Below are 21,531 nucleotides of genomic sequence, written 5' to 3' on the forward strand. Positions count from 1 at the left end.
GTCTCAGTAATAGTCTTTGAATTGATAAAAGACTCACAATGTCCTTTTCAGAGACAGCACTCAATACAGGCTTGTGAAATGAGCGCGTTTCACTTGTTTTAATACTTCCATCCTCTTTTAGTCCCTTTTAAAGTGCAGCCCCCCTCTTCTTTGTCCCCCCAAACCTCACTCCTGCGTCGGTCACTGCCTTCACTGCACTGGAGCCCTGCCCCCCTCCAGCGACGCGCCTTCTCCCGCTCACCCTTTCTTTCTGCTCTGCAAGCCCTATAACCTTTTCCCTTAGGACCTCTCCAGCATTCGGTGGGTGTCTGCCCCCGGTCTTCGGGCTGCTCACTGCGTCCGCGCCCGCAGAGTAACGCTGTTGTCATGGACACGGCACCTGCGCCCTTCGGCAGTGCCCCTTCGCCACTGTCCCCTCCCCCCACCTGCGGCGCTGCCGGCCTCGCTCCCCAGCACTGCCCCGCCCAGCCCCGCCCAGCCCCGCCCGCTCGGCGCTCCCCAGGCCGCGCGCGCCCGTGGCCCCCGCCCCTTGACTGTCCTAGCCCCGCGGAGCGCCGAGCCGCGGGGGCCGCGGGGCCGCGGGGGCGCGCAAGCGAGCAGGCGGCCGCGCCTGCGCACTGGCCGCTTCCCCTAGCGGCGATCCGGGCCGCTGCCGCTCGCGCTTGGGCAGGACGCGGGGCGGGCGGGGGGAGGGGGGAGCGGCTTTGCTTCCAGCCCCGAGTGAGGCGGAGACCCGGGCTGGCGGGCGGAGCGGGAGGCACCGCACCTCGGCCAGAGGCGGCTGCTGCAGCTGCTGCCCTCTTCCCCGCCGCCGCTTCTTCAGTCCCGTCAGTGGTTACCCCGCCAGCTGCTGGGAACGGACGAGAGAGAGGAGGAGGGCGAGAAACTCCCACCGACCCACAGAGGTGAGTCCCGGGCAGAGCATCCTCCATCCTTGCTGCCTCCCTCCCTCCCTGTCTCCCTCCCATCCTCTGCGTCCTCCCCTCCCTCCCTGCTCCCCAACCCTCCCGCCCTCATCCTTCCCAACATCCCTCTCTCCTCTCCCCTTCCAGCCTTTCTTTCATCCCTTTCTTCTTTTCTCCCAGCCCCGCTTCCTTCCCACCCTTTCTTTCTTCCCTATCTTCCTTGCAGCCAGTCGCTATAGAGCGCAGCTCTGCCTCGCTTTCCTCTTGTCTCCATCTCTTTTTTTCCTCCTTTCTTCACCCCTTCCCCAGTGGGAGATCCCTTGCCTGGTACAACTGTCCGGATTCAGGGGCTTCCAAAAAATTGGGCACATCTACTGAGAGACACGCTCTTGCCCAGCGGATGCCCTGTGGATCTCTGTGTTGTTTGGATTAAGGGTCAAGTTGGATAGAGTACCGGGAACTGGAAGGAGAAGAGGGTCGGGGAAGAATCTGTGGATTTGTGCTGTATTAGGGTGGGGGTGGGGAGGGTTGTCACTTAGACATGTTGCCAACAACCCCCGACGCCCCTCTGTAGCAGTTTCTTTTTTCCTTCTGGGGAATTACATATTCCCAGTGTGTGTGTGTCACTAATTTAAAACCCAGTTTTCCTGGCTTTGATTGTCTCTGTCAGGAGCCACAAGGAGGGACGAGGAGAGAGGAAGAGAACAAGAGAGGAAGAGGGGAGGGGAGAGGGAGGGTGGTGGCGGTGGATGCCTGTATCTCTTTTCCCTAGGCCTCTTTGAATTGATATTTTCAAACCACCCGCCCAGTATTTGCCTTGAAATTGAACCCGTGTGTCCTTAGTTCTGCCACTGTCTACTTTAGAGGCAGAAACTCTCTAAAACTTTAATGTGTACCCCAGCATTATTTGTGGAATGTTTGGGTCAGCATACAAAACGCTAGGGTAGATGGATTTGGGAAAACAGTGAGCAGAGGAGTGGAAGAGAGGGACTTTTGTTCATCATGAGTTAACTTCTAAAGGAGCACAATAGACTGGAGTGATGAGGTTATACTCCACAGGCTTAGAAATGCATCGTTTTGATAGAATTAGCTGCATGATACCTTTAGCAGATACCCTTACCTTTTCTCATGCACCTTACAGAAATCGTGAAGATGTTTGAAAAGTACTGTGTGATTCCGTTTGTGGTGTACACCAATGGGAAAGTTGAATTATCTTTGGGACCGTTGTGAACAATTTAAAATTTCAGTTGGTTTTGCATCATTTATTTTCACCAAATGATATATTGTACTTTGCTTTCTTTAGCTTACACTCTGACCTCTTCTATTATATATATTAATAGTGATTTGGCAGTGCTCCTTTTAGCAAGAGTTGCTGCTGAAAGTTTATTCATACCTGGTGGGATAGCCCTGCCTCAGAATTTTTAGTGTATTCATCATTTCAGAAAGATCCAACAAGTAGGATTAATATAACTCAGAAATGGAGTATTTAGAAGCCTGTATTTTGTTTTATCTATACTCACCTTTAAAAAAACACACAAAAATAAAAACCCTTACTTTCTACAGAGAGCTGTATTTTATGTTTAATGAGTGTTTGGGGAGGGACTGAAGTTAATGGTGGATTCAATGAAGCGTCCAGTGAGAAACTATGCTGTGGAGCAAATTGTTGATTTTTTTTTTCTTTTAAGTTATTATATGCCAGTGGTGCAATATGCACTTTCATATTATGGGAATGGGAAGTAGGAGTTGAGTTGAAGAGAATTACCTTCCAAAGTGATTGAGTGCTGATTTGACAAAGAGCTGACACAGTTAATCATCTGAATCAGTTTTTTGGGGGGGAAGTGCATGATATTAGGAATGATGGATCCACCCCTTGCCCCAACTCCCCTTGGTAGGACTGCAATTCCATTAATGGCTTGGCTGAAGCTGGGTGGCGTTGTCAGTGTTACCAATGTCCTGATGCAGAATTGCGGTCAACCCTATCTATATTTGAGTGGTTACATTACTTAATAGCTAACACAATTGTAGGCAGGGCTCTTCTGTTTTTGTTTTTGTTCATTTCCCGGGAATGCCATGAAGCTAGTGAAAACCTTTGATAGTAGTTATATATGAACACAATCCGTTCGTTTTGTCCTAATTTACTTTCAAATGACTTTCCCGCTTCTAACATCTCTACTGTCCTTTCTCTGTGGAGCTTCGTGGTTGTGAGCTAGGGGAGGAGGCAGCCCCTCAGACAGCCCTGCTCTTTCTTGATCGCAGTTTTGCTTTCCAGAGTGATGTGGGTGTATGCCTCTGTTTTTAATATTGTGCTTACTATGGAAAGAAAAATACTGTTTATCTGTCTCCTTTGTAAACATTCATCTACTGAGTGAAAACAAAATTTACAAGTTATTAACAGACAGAAGAGAAAATAACATTTGTTTACAGCGAGATTTTGAGAGAGACTTGAGTAAAATGAGCAAAATATGAAACTGAAGAACTAGTGGCTTAAAAAAGCAGCCCTGCTGCTCTCATCATTATTCACTTTACAGATAAAGTCCAGCCAACTTCCTCTGAAGAATTTAACTTCTGGAGACTTCTTGCTTTACTTGACTAGACCTTTAACAATGTATGGTACAGATAAAAACCCAGTAGTACATCTTATGGACCCTGTAGCAAATATTCTGGAGCATTCTCTGTGGTTTTCTCAGAGTTCTTAAAACCGCTCAACCCTAAGCTAAGTGTATGAGGTTTTCAAAAGAAGTAAAAAGACACTGTCTTTGACCTTAGCTTACAGCCTAGTTGAGGAGAACAGGCTTTTGCATGAGGTCATATTTCACAGTGGTAAAGAGCAAGATCTTTGGAGAGAGCTTTATATTTGAGTGCATGCTCTACTTACATAGTAGTGTTATACCCTTGTGTATTATTTAAGCCCTTCCCCTCATTTGCAAAATGGGAATTATGGTAGACCTTGATTCTTAGGATTATTGAAAGGGTTAAATGTGTTAATTACAGTACTTGGAGTAAACAAAGCATATCTTAAACAGTATTATAATGAGGAAGTTGATTTAAAACAATCTAAGACAATATATGATTATATGCTGGAAAGAAATAAAAAGCAGGTAAGTGGTTAGAAGGATTCTGGAGAGGACAGTTATTTATGTAGTCTAAGAACGATTATATTCAGGAGTCGCAGTGGGGCTTGGACAGACTCGTGGGAAGGGTTTCATGCAGGGTGGGTACACAGCTGGAACAAAAGCAGAGGGGAGAAACACCAGTGTGTTTGGGAAGACTGGTTACTTGACTACTGGGGAGTGTATTAAACAGTGTTAAACACATACGGTCAGAGTAATTAGCCTCTCACTTGGAACAAGACAACTTGCTGTATTGTGGGATCCATTTTATCACAGAATATGCAGCTACCCAGAGGACCTGTTTCAGTTCTTTGTCTCACACAAAATCCCACACCAAGACACAGGATTCAAGGTCTGTGTCATAGTGAGGACCCAGAGTACTCTTTCTGTCTCTTTTCTTTAAACTTCAAGACAGAAAGTTGACCTTTCTAAATAACAAAGATTTAATATGATGATTATCTCAACTCTCTCTTGTTTTGCCTTAACCCAGGAATATTCCAGAATACATACTTGGAGAATAGTAGCCATGATTATTTTGTCATACATAAAGCTGGGCATTATTAGGGTAATTGTATTTCCTGGAACTTTCTTTTTTTTTCTTTTTCTTTTTTTTGGTGTTTGAGATTATTAATGATTCCCAGTGAGTTATTCTGTTTGCAAGTGTTTGCTGGGAGACTAGGGTGTGATGGCAAACAGAGGGTCTGTCTGGGATTGTGCACTGAGCAAGGTAAACACCCGCTCAGTGTGGGGTGATAGTTGCCCGTTGGCTATGTCTGTTGACATGTCTTTATTTTTGACTGGTGTTTATTGGATCCAAAAGCATAAATGATTTGTGTTATTTTATCGAAAAAGAATTTCCAGAAAAATTTACCTGCAAGTTACAAGTTTCAGTACTCATGTTTAATTTATTTTTAATAGATAGACATAATTTCATTCTTTTCTCCAAAATAGTAAAATATAATTATTTTTTGTAGTTCTTATATACACAAAATTAATCTCATGAATATTATCTTAAGATATATATGGTTAAAAACATGAATGTATTTCCCCAAACTAGAAGTTTAACAGACATAGACTGTAGTATTCTTATTTTCCATTTGGGAAGTTTTCTTAATATTCTGATATTTTAAGGATGCAGCAGATGTAAATAAAACGTTTTCCAATGTATCACTTCTAGTCAGTTTCATATTAAAGAACCAGTGATTTTTGAAAAACTACTTTTAGATGCTTTAATTTTCCTCATAAGTGGATTTTTACTTTGGACCTGAGTTCGAACTCAACCACAAATATGCATTCCACAGCTCTTTGAGATTATAACTCATTATACAAAAGTGATAGTCTGACCTTATACAGCTTAATTTTATAGGGCTTTTATTCATTCTTATTTAAAGGCCATATCTGTATATACAACTCAGACTATTATTTTTCAGATGTGAAGATAGTGTGCATTAACAGGAATGAAAAAGAAGCAACTATGTTCTCTGTAAATTAAGCAGTGACCTTAATTCATAGAGAACATGGAAAAGTAGAATAAGGATGAGATAAAGTTAATTTCGTTTCATCTATTGAGCTGAAAAATTTTTAACTGCCTGTTCAGTTAATAGGACACTTTTAATATGCTCATATGTGTAAATTGGGCTTATATTGCTCGTTACACATCTGCAGTAAATCCAAGATCCTTTTTTTCATGGCACCTTGATATTTCACAACTCAAGCCATGAACTCCAATGGGGGGGTATGTCAGTTCTTTGACAGCTACTCAGAAACCACAGTGACTCCATAAAAGACCAGAGAATCTGATATTTGTACCAGAGCAAGTGGGCAAAAATGCAGATCTGTCTCCATCAACTTTTGAGTTGGGTATTTATTTTGTAAGTAGAGAGCAAGAGGGCAGGAGGGCCCAGAAGTGATGGATGGAAAGAAAGTGTAAATTTCATGTTTGTTTTTGGAGCTCTCTGCCCAGCAGGTTCAGCTATCCTTTTTCCCTCTTTACTGCATCTTCATTGGTGGCCTGTGTAATTTCCGAGGTGGGGAAGCCGATTTTCTTATGTAACACGGGATCAGCTTGTGACGTCTAAAGCTCACTTTCAGTCATTCTAGTCCCTCGATGTGCCTGTGGGAGGGACTGTCAGCAAGTTTTTTCCTAATCTGTTTCTCTGGTACATTCAAAGCAGCCCTGATGTTCTCTGTGTATCATTTTATTTCTTACTGTTTCTTTGTATCTATCTTATTTCTACCTTTTGGTTCTTGAGCTTTAAGATAACAGGGTATGGTTCATTCTCTTCTGATTTTGTGATTAGACAACATTTTGGTGAGAAGAATACAGTCTTAAAATTTTATTTTTAATTCACTGGGCTTGAGTTCAGTTCAGTCAGTTCTGTCCAGTTGCTCAGTCATGTCCGACTCTTTGTGACCCATGGACAGCAACTCGCCAGGCTTCACTGTCCATCACCAACTCCTGGACCCTACTCAAACTCATGTCCATTGCGTCGGTGATGCCATCCAACCATCTCATCCTCTGTCGTCCCCTTCTCCTCCCGGCTTCAGTCTTTCCCGGCATCAGGGTCTCTTCAAGTGAATCAGTTCTTCGCAGCAGGTGGCCAAAGTTTTGGAGTTTCAGCTTCAGCATCTGTCCTTCCAGTGAATATTCAGGACTGACTTCCTTTAGGATTGACTGGTTGAATTGAGGCAGTTGTTAAATGTCATTGATGCATCTTTTAGTAAGGAGATAGAAATGTCCATTAACTACCTCATAAAGCTAATTGCCCTCAAATATTTCTTAGAAAAGGTGTCCCATAACTCTTAAGAGTTTACCACTTGTCCCCAGCATTTTTCTTTAGACATTGATACCTGCCAGAGTAATTTCACAAAATGTGCTTCTGTTTTCCTTCTTAAATGCAGAAATAGTATAAAGAAGTATATACAGAACTCACTGGGGAAAAAAAAAAGTGTCACCATCTAAATTTATCCCTCTATTCAGTTATGCTTTCTATGTATTTTTAAAATCACATTTATCTAACATGAATTCATTCAACAGGTATTTTTTTTTAATGTCTGCTCCATGCAGAGCATTGGGCTAGAAATTACAATTTTATCACAAAACTGAATCAGGAATCAGGACACCTAGGTTTTTCCTGCAGATTTTCAAGTGATTGACTAAGTGAAGTGAAGTGAACGTCTCCCAGTTGTGTCTGACTCTTTGTGACCCCATGGACTGTAACCTGCTAGGCTCCTCTGTCCATGGGTTTCTACAGGCAAGAACATTGGAGTGGGTACCTATTCCCTTCTCCAGGGGACCTTCCCGACCTAGGTTTTGAACCCGAGTCTTCTGCATTGCAGGCAGATTCTTTACTGTGTGACTAAACAAACCTGAAACCCTCTAAGGCTTATTAATTTAATCTGTACCTTTTTTAAGTGACTTGGAATGGACATGATGATATAGAGTATCTTCTAGGTATAAAATTCTATAATTTCACATGTGAATTTCCCTTAAAATTTCAAGGCCTAATGATTTATTTCTTACTGTGTCCTATTTGTTTTTTTCTTTTCTTTTGAAATGTATACTGCTGCTGCATGAGAAAAATCTTTACCTTCAGTGTCATATGCTTTCCCTTTGCCAAGGAAACTTCAAATTTAGGTTCATAGAGTCTCTGGGCCAAGGGAGAACTAAAGAACCTGTCCCTTTATTAACCTCTCCATCCTTCCCTTTTTCTCCTTTTTAAAAAAATCCTTCCTGGACTGGAGATACAAATCAGTTGCTACCTCCAGATAGGGACTAGCCTAGTATATGTTTGGCTTGTTGGAATAATGCCACTGTCTTTGAAACACTATATGGCATTAATGAGTTTAGAATTAGGAAATATTTATAAAAGTAGTTACATATACTCTAAGGTTAATATTTTTACCTTGGACACAAGCAAAATTTTCTTATCCCTTAAATCCTATCCCGTAGGACTGTCTGGTTGTCTGTCTTTCAACCAATCTAGCTGCATTAAATTTTTTTATGATCCAATTTGTTGAGATAGTTTATATATAAGAAGTGCATCCATTTAACTTACTGTTGTGTATTGATAAATATACCTGTGTAACCACTACTGCAATTAAGATATAGAATATTTTCATTGCCCTGAAAAATGCCCTTCTGCTTGATCTGCTTTCTGTCTCTATAGACTAGTTCCAAAAGTGAATATTGCTGTTCCAAAAGTGATTATAGATTGAATCATAGAATATGTACTCATCTGTGTCTCCTCCTTTTGATGAATATAATGTGTTTGAGATTTGTCTGTGGTTAGACTTCCCAGCAGCAGCAGCAGACTTCCCAGATGGCACAGTGGTGAAGAACCTGCCTGCCAGTGCAGGAGTTACAGGAGACATGGGTTCGATCCTGGGTCAGGAAGATCCCCTGGAGGAAGGCATGACAACCTACTCCAGTATTCTTGTCTGGGAAATCCCATGGACAGAGGAGTCTGGTGGGCTGCAGTCCATGATGTCGCAAAGAGTTGGATATGACTGAGTACAAAAAAGGAGAGTTTAGAGTTTATAAACTTCTAGAAGAAATTACAGGAGAAACTCTTTGTGATTTGGGTCAGATAAAGATTAGTTAGATAAAGTAGGCCCTAAAAGCATTAATAACAAAGTTAAAGGAAAAAGATAAACGAGACTTTATCAAAATTTAAAAAAAAGCAAAAAACTTTTGTTCTTCAAAAGACTCCAGATTTGCTAGACCTATGTATCTCTATTTCTGTCTCTATATATCTGAAAATGGAGTAGTTGTTCTGATTGTTTATAGAACGCTTACATCTTAGTAAGACAATCCAACCAAAACAAAATATCTGAAAAAATATTTCATAAAAAGATATATGAATGAGCAGTAAGCATATGAAGAGGTGATTGTCTGTTGTTCACTCAAATAATAAAATATAAAAGCCACAATATGCTACCACTGTACAAACACTAGAATGGCTAAATTTAATAATACTGACAATATCAAGCTTTGGAGAGGATCTGAAGCAAATGGAGCCCTCATACCTTGGTGGGATGTAACACTTTAGGAGACGTATTCTTCCTACTGTTAAAAATATTCTTACCGTACAACCACTCCCAGATGAAATGAAAACCTGCACAAAGGCATTTACATGAAAATTAATAGCGGCATTACTCATAATAGCTTCAAACTAAAAACAACCCAAATAGCCAACCAATCCCTATGTTAAAGTTACTTTTTTGAAGTAGAAAACAAAACTGCTGAGATATGGCCTTTACTTATCTGTAACCTGGCAGCAGAGGAAAGGGAACGCATTCAAAAGAATTTGTAAAGATGACAAGAAATGCTGAGGATGGGTGGCTCTGGGGGCAGACCTTGGGTCAGTATCCCCTCTGCTCTCCTCCCTGACCCCTCTGCATCTAGACTTCATCCTTAGCTTTGGTGTTGTCTTGGCTGCTGCAGTTTTGAGTACACCGTCATGCAGTAGTGATGTCTGCCAGAAAAACAAGAGGAAACTTTGCCAGAAGTCCTCCCTTATCTCTGATCTCACTGGCCAGCACAGGATCCCCGGTCCAGCTAGCTGTAGGGGCTGAGATGGGTCAGCTTTCCATGAAGCTCCTGGCTGTTGAGAGGAGGTGAAGAGGATGGCTGAGTTAAATGGAAGTTCAGTAAAGAAAAGGAAATGAACAGTTGGGTCAGCAAGCAACAGTGTTTGTTTCAAGTTGATTTAGAGGCCTGCCATGATGTTGTCAGTCTTGTGGGAAAGAGATTGAAGCAGAAAATGAGGATTGTAGTCACAGCTTGTTATTGTGGGTATGTACATAGAAGCAGGTAACAGAGGTACCCTAGGAAAAGAGGAAGGGAGAAATTTAGATCCTAGATCACAGCTTGAACCGGAAGGGGAGGGAGTCTAGATCCAAGGGAATTGTGCATAGTGGGCAAGCATACAAATGATGACAGGCAGAGCCAGGCGCAATGGGGCCCGCGGAGTTGGGACAGGAGGCAAAAGTCAGTGCTGGCAGTAGTCTGGAATCCAGGCAGGCAAACTCAATTGCAGTTTGCCCATCTGTGAAATCAGGACCTCAGGCAAGAAGATTTTCATGTTTTGCTTGTTAAGGCAGAAGCTAAAACAGTAATTATTCTTTTTTTTTTTTTTAAAGTTGTCAACCACTTTAGATTCTAACTGTGTCAAGGAGAGGAGCCATACCTTTGCTTATTCTAATATTTCCCTGTTATAAGCTTAGGCCCCCATTGGTTTCTTGATAAATGCTAGCTGATTATATTAAGTCTGCAAACTCATTCTGCCTTTGAACAAATCAGACAAGTTTCTGGTTCAACAAATGTTGCAGTCATTCATCAGATACTTTCTTACAAACTATTCAAAATACTGTTTTGGGGGGGCATAGCCCTGGCTGTGTATATGAGTAAGAATAGTATTAATACTTGATCCCCATAAGTTGACAATCTAGTAAAGGTGAAAAGTGCCTGAGTGGTTTAAATGCCAGAGTATAATACAGTGTGTATTACAGTGTGGTACTGACTTCTCAGGGACATGGATCAAAGTCTAGGCAGACCACAAATTGGAAACATTGCTTTAGCAAAGGATGAGGCAGAGATGGGGGACGAGAGGACCCTGTGTTAGTACTTTTCAGTTCAGTCCTGCCTTGGTCTGGGAACTGGGACAGGGCTGAGCCAGCAGGAAGATAGGATCAATGAGCACAGCAGTGGGAGAGGTGAAGTCACAACCAGAACTGAAGCAGGGATGCTGCTAACTGCTAAGTAGGCAGCTGACAAGTGGGACTGAAATGAAGGGCAGAGGCTGGGAGTAGAGAAATATTTTGGCATTATCTGTATAAAGGTATCTCAAGAATGCAATAACAGAAAACACACTGTTTCAGAACGAACATGTTTTGTCTTTGACCCTTCGACAATACATGCCCACTGGAGAACATCTAGAAAGCAACCAGAAAAAGAAACCTGAGAATAAAAATTATTGCTGTCCAACTATTCATCGAACATTGAGTGAATTTTGAGCTTTTTCCCCTTTGAGTGTATCTGAGTTTGGTGGGGGACTTGTTAAAGCAAAGCTGAGATACAATTTTGTGTCCTATTTTTTTAAACTAAACATACCAAAACACTTCCTGGGATAATAAAAAAAAATCTTCCTCTATCTTAATTTCTATATAATGTTACATTGGTTGGAATTTAAGTTTCTAGTTTTTGGCTATCTACAGAGATAAAATGTTTCATCAATCTGCTTTCAACTGTGGACTGTGTTATGGGCAGGAAGTTGACTTTGGTGGCCCCATGGGAGTGCCTCAAAGATATAGATGGTCAATATCTTTGGGCCATATATATAATCAATATGATGTATATTATGTATTATATATATACATATATATAATCAGTATAATATATATTATGTATAATATATAATACTTAAGTGATAGCATGGTTGTATACATCATTTTTGATTCACATACACCTTAGCTGGTAGCATGAGTTATCACTATTATTTTTTCACTGCTGCCTGTTTTTTATAGTGTGATTATACCACGGTTTATTTAATCTGTATGTTTTCATAGACAGTTTGTTCCTGTTATTTTCTTTTGTGCCTTTTATTTTACTTTTATTTTACTTTTACTTTTATTTCAAACTTTGCTGTGGTGAATATTCTTGTCACTTTCTTACCCACTTACATATTTTTGAAGGGTAGCTTGATACCTGTTTATTTTGGGTCATGAGATCTATGCATTCTAGATTTTAATAGTTGATGCCTAATTGCTCTTCAAATTAGTTGTACTGAATTATATTCCATAAGTAGGTGTGAAAGTGCTTATTTCCTTGTTCTTCTAATAAAACATAAAAGTTTTAAACTTGGAAAATTTACCACTGGTAAGTAAACATGGTCTTGTTACTGAAAGGTATGTGGGGTCTAGCTGTTTGCTTCTCAAAAGCCAATAAAAAGCCAGGTTAGTGGAAAGAAAAGTTTGCTTTGGACTTCTGTGGTGACTCAGATGGTAAAGATTCTGCCTCCAATATTGGAGACACAAGTTCGGTCCCTGGGTTGGGAAGATCTCCGGGAGAAGGGAATGGCAACCCACTACAATACACTTGCCTGGAGAATTCTATGGATGGAGGAGTTTGGTGGGCTGCAGTCCATGGGGTCGCAAAGAGTCAGACATGACTAAGTGACACACACATACAAACACACACACACACACAAACACACAGTTTGCTTTATTTCAGATGATGTCTGCTCTCCCTTCAAGTTGCCAGCATCTGAAATAAAGCAAACTTTCCTTTCCTCCAGCCTGGGCTGTTTATTGGCTCTTGCCCTGTGAGCAGCCAGACCCCACGTGCCTTTTGGTAACAGTATCCTTGTCATAGAGCTTATTTCTCTGGTTTTTAGAAAGGTTGATTATCTTTCCTTTTTTTTTTTTTTTTTGTGCCTAATGGCCAAGTTTTGCCTCTCTTCTGACGAGTGTGTTCATATTTCTGCACATGTTTTTCTGGTGGGTTATTTATCTTAAGTTATAGGACTTTTTTATTCTCTGGGTATAAAAAATTTGTTGTTGTTATACTGTTATAACTGCTATTGATAGGAGTATACTGTGATATCCAGTAAGTGATAGCTTACCTTTTTCCAAAGTTCCTTATCTATTTTTGCACCTTTCCTTCAGAAGACTATGATAACCAGGTTATCAAATTAATAAATAGCACCTTTGGTATTTTAATTGGTATTGTACTTAAATTGAGGGAGGAGTAACAATTTTCTAATTCATAGTCTTTCCATTGCCATGTCTCTCCATTTATTAAGGCCTTTTTTTTTTTGGTGCCCTTTAGTACTGTAAATTGTTTTCTTCCTAGTAGAAAGTCTTTTTCATTTCATCTTAAGTTTATTACTGTCATGTTTGTAGTTTCTTCTGCTGTTAGGAAAAGGTTTACTTTTCTTTTACATTTCCTGAAAAGGTATTGCTGATATAGAAAATATTCCTTTTGATTTTTGTATTTGGCTTTAAACTGAGTCACCTTGTTGAAATATTTTATACTAAAAATTTGTTTTTTATCCTGTGTTTTTCCTACTGGTTTGTATGACCTCTTTGTATGCTGGAACAATTCATGGTTCAATTAATATATATATACATATGAAAAGAATAGTACTCATTTTTTTCTTAGTATTTATCTATTTCTTAATTAAAAAAAATTTTTTTGAGCTGTGCCACACAGCATGTGGATCTTAGTTCCCTGACAGGAATCAAGCCCACACTCCCTGCAGTGGAACTTCAGAGTCTTAACCACTGGACCACCAAGGAAGTCCTTAGTTTTTTCCTAACATTAAGTAAAATATTTTTTTCTTCTGTTTGATGTATGAATGGTTCATTCTTCATATATGAAATACATTATACCATAGTCTAAACACACCTTTTTGTTTTAAAAATTGTTCTCAATATTTCTTTCTTCCATGGTAAGCCAAACAAATTATTATATACATACCAATATCACTAAGCCAAACATATTATTATATATGTATACCAATATCAGTATTTGTTTATTTATTTGACTGTGCCAGATCTTACTTGTGGCACGCAGGATCTTCAATCTTCCTTTCGGCATGCAGGATGTTTAGTTGTGGCATGTGGACTCTTAGTTAAGGCATGTGGGGTCTATTCTCCCGACCTGGGATCGAACCTGGGCCCTCTGCATTGGCAGGTGGTGTCTTAGCCACCGAATCACCAGAGAAGTGCCAGTATCAGTATGTGTTGAGCCTTTCTCTGCATACACAGGGTATGCATAGATTTCTTGTACTCACTTCCACATATTCACTAAGTGCGTTTCTAGGCCTGTATGAACATTTTCCTATGTGACCCTGCAGGCCTGGGTTTTGTCTTCTCTCGATCTTGGTCTGAGTTGATTGAACAGTGTTCTGAATCTAGTATTAACATGCTTATGATAATGCTCGTGGTATTAAACTTTAAAAACTTATCTAAATGACTTTATTATTTAGCTATTTGATACATTAAGTTTTATGTTGTCATCACTTTCATATTGAAGCTGTTATAAGACATACTCTTTCCATCTTCCAGGCAGCATTGTTTTTTAGAAATGTGTAAATCCTGACACTGGCCAGTTCAGCACCACTAAGAAGCTTTGGAAGTCTCCAGTTCCTGCCCAGAATTAAATTTTTTGGCGCTAGATCTTCCTTTTCAAACCTTGGGGGAAGCTTAACTTTAGTTATTTTCATGATCTTTCATCATGGGAAATTGTTATTTTGAATGGAAACCCTTCACTGACTCTTCAAATTGAGAATATGGGCAAATTACCTTGAACTGTAATTATTCATCTGGTCTAGGCTTTATGCATACATATCAGTATTGATTTGTCATTAATGAACCCATCACCTTAAGATCCTGTGATCCATACTAACATACTGTAATAGATGATATAAATTTACTATTGAAAACTGGAAATTTTTTCACTGTAGAATGTTGATTGTGGATGTAAAATTTATAGCAAGTGGCAAGTAATGATTCATAGGGTTGTAAGATATTTGCATTAATGCTGAATCACTAAATCTAGTTCTCAAAAATGTGATTAACTTTATAATAATTCTGTATTTCCTTAAGAATTACACAAATAAATATCAGTTCAGTTCAGTTCAGTTCAGACTCTCAGTCATGTCTGACTCTTTGCGACCCCATGAATTGCAGCACGCCAGGCCTCCCTGTCCATCACCAACTCCCGGAGTTTACTAAAACTCATGTCCATCGAGTCGGTGATGCCATCCAGCCATCTCATCCTCTGTCATCCCCTTCTCCTCCTGCCCCCAATTCCTCCCAGCATCAGGGTCTTTTCCAATGAGTCAACTCTTCGCATGAGGTGGCCAAAGTATTGGAGTTTCAGCTTCAGCATCATCCCTTCCAATGAACACCGGGACTGATCTCCTTTAGGATGGACTGGTTGGACCTCCTTGCAGTCCAAGGGACTCTCAAGAGTCTTCTCCAACATCACAGTTCAAAAGCATCAATTTTTTGGCACTCAGCTTTCTTCACAGTTCAACTCTCACATCCATACATGACCACTGGAAAAACCATAGCCTTGACTAGATGGACCTTTGTTGGCAAAGTAATGTCTCTGCTTTTTAATATGCTATCTAGGTTGGTCATAACTTTCCTTCCAAGGAGTAAACGTCTTTTAATTTCATGGCTGCAGTCACCATCTGCAGTGATTTTGGAGCCCAAAAAAATAAAGTCTCATACTGTTTCCACTGTTTCCCCATCTATTTGCTATGAAGTATAAGTTACAAAGTAATCAACATAAGCTAGAATAAAAATATCCATGAGCAGCATATATGTGTTTTCTGTTGTAGTCTGCTTAAAAAATTTGAGATATATCTGTATATCTGAGGCAGTTTTCTTAATGCCTGGCTGCCAGTGAAAGAAAGTTTGTTGCCATTGCTGTTATGAATAGCTGACCTCCTAAGTCCAGATATATTACATTTTATTTTTGCTTGCCTAACTTGTAGTTGCAGAATTGCTCTTCACAATAACAAGTTATTGTACAAAAATAAATACTCATTTTGGGTATTTATTTAAAATATTCATATCAAAAATTTATAAATATATGACATCATAAAAGTTTTATTAGAACATTAACTTTGAACAGATTTGATTTCTATTCTTATTATAATTATAAAGCAAGCTGTACTGTTACAGTTTTGCCTTTCATTCAAGAAAGTGCAAATAAAAAAAAAAAAAGAAAGTGCAAATATCTAACAGTATAAAAATATCAAACACTTACATGCTGGAAATCACCCCCTAATATTGAAAGAAATTGAGGCAGTTCTAAAGACATCCATGTTCACAGATGAGAAGGCTTAATATTGTTAAGATGGTAGGTAGTATTCCCCCAGTTAATCTATAGAGTCGGTGCTATTGCTGTCAGAATCCCAGCTGCCTTTTTTTTTTTCTGAAATTGACAAACGGATTCTAAAATTCATGCGAAATGAAGAATGCCAAGTACAGTTCTTAAAAAGAAGAACAAAATTTGAGGATTCAAGTTCTCCATTTCAAAATGTACTATAATACTACTAATCAAGGTTGAGTGGTGTTGGTGTTGGTGTAGACATGTGGATCTATGGAATAGAATTGAGCAGCTATAAATAATCTCATATATTTATAACCAGTTTATTTTTCAACATGAGTGAAAACACAATTGGGAGAAAGGTAGTCTTTTCAACAGTTGATTCTGTGACAACTGAATTGTTATTGTTGTTGTTCAGTTGCCCAGTCATGTCCGACTCTTTGCGACCTCATGTACTGCAGCACAACAGGCTTCTCTGTCCCTCACCAATTCCCGAAATTTGCCCAAGTTCATTGTATCAGTGATGCCATCCAGCCATCTCATCCTTTGATTTCCTGTTTTCCTTCTGCCCTCAATCTTTCTAGCATCAGGAACTTTTCCAATGAATTTGCTGTTCATATCAGATAAAAATACTGGAATTTCAGCTTCAGCATCAGTCCTTCCAGTGAGTATTCAGGGTTGATTTCCCTTAAGATTTCCCTTGATATTTCCCTTAAGATTAACTGGTTTGATCTCCTTGCTATCCAAGGGACTCTCAGGAGTCTTCTCCAGCACCACAGTTTGAAGGCATCAATTCTTCCGTGCTCTGCCTTCTTCATGGTCCAGTTCTCACAACCATGTGTGACCACTGGGAAGACCATAGCCTTGACTGTATGGATCTTTATCGTCAGAGTAATGTCTCTGCTTTTCAACACACTGTCTAGGTTTGTCATAGCTTTTATGCCAAGATGCAGACATCTTCTGAATTCATGGCTGTAGTCACTTTCCACAGTGAATTTAGAGCCCAAGAAGAGGAAATCTCACTACTTTCACCTTTTCTCCTTCTATTTGCCATGAAGAAATGGGGCCAGGTGCCATGGTCTTAGTTTTTTCAATATTCACTTTTAAGCCAACTCTTTCAATCTCCTCCTTCACCCTCATCGAGAGGCTCTTTAGTTCCTCTTTGCTTTCTACCATTAGAGTGGTATCATCCACGTATCTGAGGTTGTTGATGTTTCTTCCACCTATCTTGATTCTGGCTTGTAACTCATCCAGCCTGGCATTTCTCATGATGTGCTCAGCATATAGGTTAAATAGACAGGGTGACAACAGACAGTCCTGTTGTACTCCTTTCTCAATCTTGAGCTAATCAGTTATTCCATACAGGGTTCTAAGTGTTGCTCCTTGACCCGCATAAGGTTTCTCAGGAGACAGGTTAGATGGTCTGGTATTCCCAACTCTTTAAGAGCTTTCCACAGCTTATCATGATTCATACTGTCGAAGGCATTCATGTAGTCAGTGAGACAGAGGTAGATGTTTTCTTGGAATTCCCTATCTTTGTCTGTGATCTGTGAATGATGGCAATTTGATCTCTGGTTCCTCTTTCTTTGGCTCTCCAGGTAGTGGTAAAGAACCTGCCTGCCAATGCAGGAGACATTAGAGATGTGAGTTCAATCCCTGGGTTGGGAAAATTCCCTGGAGGAGGGCATGACAACCCACTCCAGGACTCTTGCCTGGGGAATCCCATGGACAGAGGAGCCTGGCGGGCTACAGTCCACAGGGTTGCAAAGAGTCGGACACGACTGAAGTGACTTAGCACACATGCACGTGGACATCTGGAAGTTCTTGGTTCGCGTAATGCTGAAGCCTAACATGCAAGATTTTAAGCATGACCTTACTAGCATGGGAGAGGAGTGCAACTGTCCAGTGGTTAGCATATTCTTTAGTACAACACTTCTTGGGAATTGGGATGAGGATTGACCTTTTCCAGTCCTATGGCCATTGCTGTGTCTTCCAAATTTGCTGACATACTGAATGCTGCACCTTGATGGCATCATCCGTTAGGGTTTTGATTAGCTCTACTGGAATTCTGTAGCATCCACTAGCTTTATTAACAGCAGTGGTTCCCAAGGCCCCCTTGATTTTGCTCCTGAGATGTCTGCCTCTAGGTTGCTGACCACATCATTGTAGTAATCTGGTTCATTTGGATCTTTTTTATACATTTCTTTTGTGTGTTCTTTGCATCTCTTCTTGATTTCTTCAGTGTCTGCTAGGTCTCTACTATTTATATTCTTTATTGTGCCCATCTTTGGGCAAAGTGTTCCCTCAATATCTCCAATTTCCTGAAGAGATCTCTAGTCTTTCCTCATCTGTTGTTTTCTTCTAGTTTTATACACGGTTCATTGAAGAAGGCCTTTTTGTCTCTCATTGTTGTTCTTTGGAAATCTGCGTTTAGGTGGATATACCTTTCCCTTTCTCCCTTGCTTTTCGCTTCTTGTCTTCCTTTAGCTATCTGTAAGCCCTCCTCAGATGACCGCTTTGCCCTCTTGCTTTTCTTTGGGATGGTTTTGTTGGCTGCGTCCTCTACAATATTAGTTCTTCAGGCATACTGTTTACAAGTTCTAATCCCTTGATCTATTCATTACCTTCACTACATATTCACAGGGGATTTGATTTAAGCTGTTCCTGTATGGCCTGGTGGGTGGTTTTCCCCATTTTGTTTAGTTTAAGCCTGAATTTTGCTATGAGAAGCTGAAGGTCTGAGCCACAGTCACTCCAGGTCTTGTTTTCGCTGACTATATACAGCTTTTCCATCTTTGGCTACAAAGAATGTAATCGATTTAATTTTGGTATTGGCCATTGGGTGATGTCTGTGTGTAAGTTCATCTCTTGTGTTGTTGGAAAAGGGTATTTGCCATGACCAAGGCATTCTCTTGGCAGAATTCAGTTAGCCTTTGCTCTGTTTCATTTTGTTCTTCAAGGCCAGGCTTGCCTGTTAGTCCCGGTATCTGTTTATTTCCTACTTTTGCATTCCAATCCCCAGTGATGAATAGAACATCTCTTTTTGGTGTTAGTTCTAGGAGGTCTTGCAGGTCTTAATAGAACTGATCACCTTCAGCTTCTTCAGCACTTGTGGTAGGGACATAGACTTGGATTACTGTGATGTTGAATGGCTTGCCTGGGAAATGAGCTGAGATCATTCTGTCATTTTTGAGGTTGCACCCAAGTATTGCATTTTGGACTTTTTTGTTGGTTATGAGGGCTACTCTATTTCTTCTATGGGATTCTAGCCCACGGTAGTAGATACAATGGTCATCTGAATTAAGTTTGCCCATTCCATTCCATTTTAGTTCACTGATTCCTAAGATATCAATGTTTATTCTTACCACCCCTTTCTTGACCACATCTAATTTACCTTGATTCATGGACCTAACATTCCAGGTTCCTATGCAATTTTTTCTTTGCAGCATCAAATTTTACTTTCATCACCAGACATATCCACAGCTGAGCGTCATTTCTGCTTTGGTCCAGTCACTTCATTCTTTCTGGGGCTGTTAGTAGTTCTTCTCCCCAGTAGCTTACTGGACACCTTTAGACCTGGGGAGCTCATCTTTCAGTGGCATGCCTTTTTGTGTTAAACTGAATATTTGCAGGCAAAAGGATGAAACTGGACCCCATCTCAGCCCATATAGAAAGCATAGCTTCAAGTATATCATAGATCTTTATAAAACCCTTAGAAGAAAAACTGATGTAAATCTTCATGACCTTGGATCAAACAATGGATTCTTAGATATGACACCAAAGAGAAAAGCAGAGATAAATTGAATTTCATCAAAATTGAAAACTTTCGTGCTTCAAAAGACACCATCATGTAAGTGAAATGACAGTCAACAGAAAGGGAGAAAATGTTTGTAATCATATATCTGACGAGAAAGTGTATATTATAGTAAGAATTATTATAATTTAATTGTAAAAAGACAAATGCCTTGTTTGTCCTGGGAGAAGAATTAGAATAGATATTTTTCTAAAGAATATATACAAACAGTTAATAAGCACATGAAAAGATACTCAGCATCATTAATCACTAGGCAAATGCTAATCTAAAACATAATGAGATAGCTATACATACCCACTAGGCTGATTCTAATAAAAAAGAAGGACCTCTCAAATGTTGGTGGGGATGTGGAGAAATTGGGATCCCCATAGATTGCTGTGGGGTTGTAAAATGGGGCAGCCTGTTTGGGAAACAGTTTGGTACTTTCTCAAGAACAGAGTTGCCTGTGATCCAACAATTCAACTCCTAGGTTTACACCTGAGAGAAATAAAGACATCAGTTTACACAAAGCCCTGTATACCATCATTCGTAGCAGTGTTATTTGTTGTAGCCAAAAAGTGAAACTAACTGATGATCATCAATTTAAGAACAGATAAACAATGTGATATATCCATCTCTGTGTTAGTCACTCAGGTGTCTGACTCTGTGAGGCTGTTGACTGCAGCCCTCCAGTCTCCTTGGGCCATGGAATTCTCCAGGCAAGAATGCTAGAGTGGGTAGTCATTCCCTTCTCCGCTCCAGGGGATCCTCCCGACCCAGGGGTCAAACCTGGGTCTCCTGTATTACAGGCAGACTTTTTGCTGTCTGAGCCAACATACTTAGGGGTAATATTCAGTCATAAACAGGAATAAGTACTAGTACATGTGAAAACATGAATAACCTTGAAATCATTTTATTAAATAAGTGAAAGAAGCCAGGAATAAAATGTTTGACCCCATTTAAATAAAATGCTCAGAATATGCAAATTTATAAGGACAGAAAATAGCATAGTGATTACCAGGGTTGGGGAGAGGGGAATGGTGAGTGAATATGAATGGGTATGAGTTTCCTTTTTGGGTGGTGAAAGTTCTGAAAGTATATATCATTGTGATGGTTGCAACCACTGGTTGTGCATATACAGAAAAAAATCACTGAATTTTACACTTTAAAATGGTGAACATTATAGCATATGAATCATATCTCAATAAAAAATGTAAGGTTAGCAATTTGAATAATTATTTGTGGTTTTAGTGTTTCCATTTAGAAAGTAAAAATTACTCCTTGTAATAATTTTAAATCATACATTTTTTCACAAGAGATGAACTGAAAGTTAATACACATTATAGAGTAGAATTTTACTGTGTCTCTGTAATCATGAAAAAGAATATTTTACTTTGAAAATTGATATTTAACTATTGTACTCACATCTAGCTGTAATATAGCTGAAAAAACGTTTTAAGTTGCCTTTCTTATGTAAGATGCCCTATTTATAATACCAGTACGAGTGAGATGTGCTTTCTGCTCTTAGGATATCTGGTAGGAAAGGCAGACTTTAAACAAATAGCTGAAGAATATGACTGGGAGTGGGGCTTTCCAGTGGCGCTAGTGGTAAAGAACCTGCCTGCCAGTGCAGGAGACATAAGAGACATAGGTTCGAGCCCTGGGTCGGGAAGATCCCTTGAAGGAGGGCGTGGCAACCACTTCAATATTCTTCCCTGGAGAATCCCATGGACAAAAGAGCCTGGTCGGCTACAGTCCATAGGGTCGCAAAGAGTCAGACATGACTGAAGTGACTTAGCACGTATGCAGAGGTTTACACAGAGTTCTGGGTAGCAATAATGAAAGAGTATTTAAGGTTAAACAAAATTAGAAAAA

The 21,531-nt window shown here is 39.9% G+C and overlaps 1 protein-coding gene across 4 annotated transcripts in view; it reads left to right on the plus strand.

The window, feature by feature from the left end:
• The first annotated feature begins 596 nt into the window (after positions 1-596).
• Positions 597-21,531, plus strand: part of CTNNA2 (catenin alpha 2) — a 1,323,879-nt gene continuing 1,302,944 nt past the window's right edge. For 2 of the 4 annotated variants that reach the window (XM_043917730.1, XM_043917731.1), the window contains exon 1: positions 598-905. The gene's annotated coding sequence lies outside the window, so the exon portion shown is untranslated. Of the gene's footprint in view, positions 906-21,531 lie in introns of all 4 variants that reach the window. The other 2 variants (XM_043917729.1, XM_043917732.1) reach the window with 2 other exon arrangements.

Source organism: Cervus elaphus, chromosome 11 (assembly GCF_910594005.1).
Source record: "Cervus elaphus chromosome 11, mCerEla1.1, whole genome shotgun sequence".
NCBI lineage: Eukaryota > Metazoa > Chordata > Mammalia > Artiodactyla > Cervidae > Cervus > Cervus elaphus.